General features: G+C 45.4%; 1 pseudogene; it reads left to right on the top strand.

Annotated features, from left to right (window-relative positions):
• The first annotated feature begins 367 nt into the window (after window positions 1-367).
• LOC112855727 (ferritin heavy chain pseudogene) lies at window positions 368-1221 on the top strand (annotated as a pseudogene).
• Window positions 1222-1990: the final 769 nt, after the last annotated feature.

Consider the following 1990-nt stretch of genomic DNA (forward strand, 5'->3'; position numbering starts at 1 on the left):
TGAAAAAGAACAAAATTGGAAGTCTCCTACATCCTGATTTTGGAACTTACTGTAACACTACAGTAATCAAAACAGGGTGGTGGTGGCATAAAGATAGACATAGAGACCAATGGAATTGAATAGAGAGCCCAGAAATAAATCTTCTCATATATATGGACAACTGATTTTTGACAAGGGTGCCAAAGCCTTTTCCCCATTCAATGGGGAAAGGATGGTCTTTCCAACAAATGGTGATGTGAAAACTGGACATCCACGTGCAAAAGAATGATCTTGGACTCTTACCTAACACCATATACAAAAATTAAGTCAAAATTGACCACCAACCTAAACATAAAACTCTTAGAAGAAACCATGGAGCAAAAGCTTCATGACATTGGATTTGACAACGATTCCTGGATATGACACCGAAGGCCCAAGCAACAAAAGACAAAATAGACAAGTCAGACTTCAAGAAAATGTCAAACTTTTGTGCATCAAAGGACACTTTGAACAGCCTTTCCTGAGAGTTGCCATGGTTTCCTGCTTTGACAGTGCCTGGAGGGAAAAGGCGCTAACCCAACCCCCCCCCCCCCTCAGAGCCAGCCCTGGGCACCGCCTCACAGTTTCAGACTGCCCCAAGGCCATCACCCCTCTCCAGCAGCAGGGGGAGGGGGGGAGGGCAGCTGCTGTTGCCTCTCTTCAGCTGCTCACTGTGACCTCCTCGTCTCCCACACGGATGGGCCGGAAATACCACCAGGACTCAGAGGCCACTATCCACTGCCAGATCAGCCTGAAACTCTACACCTCCTACATCTACCTATCCATGTCTTACTACTTTGACCTCAGTGATGTGGCTTTGAAGAACTTCAACAAATATTTTCCTCACCAATCTCATGAAGAGAGAGAAAAAGCTGAGAAACTGATGAAGCTGCAGAACCAATGACCACATCCTCCTTAAGGCTATCAAGAAACGGGACCAGAAAGGACTGGGAAAACAGGCTGAATGCAATGGAGTATGCATTTTACTTGGAAAGCATGAATCAGTCACTACTGGTAATGGCCAGAATGGCCACCGACAAAAAACCCTACTTGTGTGACTTCACCGAGACTCATCACCTGAATTAGCAGGTAAAATCCACCAAAGAATTGGATGACCACATAACCAACTTGTACAAGAAATCTGGCACGGCAGAGTGTCTGTTTGACAAGTACACACAGACAGAGAGTGATAACAAGAGCTAAGACTTAGGCTGGGGTAACTTCCCTGGTCATAGCCACAGAGGTGACTTCCTGGTCACCAAGGTAGTGCATGCATGTTGGGGTTACCTTTACCTTTTCTATAGGTCTTACCAAAATGAATACTTAGGTTCTTTCATTTGTACCATTGCTTCAAATAAAGCAATTTGGTACTCCCTCCAAAAATGAGACTTTTGTGACAGAATGAAAAGGCAATCCCTAGAATGGGAGAAAATATTTGCCAACCATATACCTGCTAAGGGGCGCCTGGGTGGCTCAGTCGGTTGAGCATCCGACTTCGGCTCAGGTCATGTTCTTGCGGTCCATGAGTTCGAGACCCGCATCGGTTCTGTGCTGACCGCTCAGAGCCTGGAGCCTGTTTCAGATTCTGTGTCTCCCTCTCTCTCTGACCCTCCCCCGTTCATGCTCTGTCTCTCTCTGTCTCAAAAATAAATAAACTTTAAAACAAAATACATAGAGAACTCTAAAACTGAACAACAAAGAAACAAATAACCTGATTCGGGGGCACCTGGGTGACTCAGTTGGTTGACTGGCTGACTTTAGCTCAAGTCATGATTTCATGGTCCATGGGTTTGAGCCCCGTGTCGGGCTCTGTGCTGGCAGCTCGGAGCCTGGAGCCTGCTTTGGATTCTGTGTCTCCCTCTGTCTCAGCTCCTCTCCTGCTTTTGCTCTCTCTCTCTGTGTCTCTCAAAAATAAATGTTTAAAAAAATTTTTTAAATAACCTGATTCAAAAATGGGCAAAGGACTTAAATA

Source organism: Puma concolor, chromosome B3 (genome assembly GCF_028749965.1).
Source record: "Puma concolor isolate L17-30 chromosome B3, mPumCon1.1.hap2, whole genome shotgun sequence".
Lineage (NCBI taxonomy): Eukaryota > Metazoa > Chordata > Mammalia > Carnivora > Felidae > Puma > Puma concolor.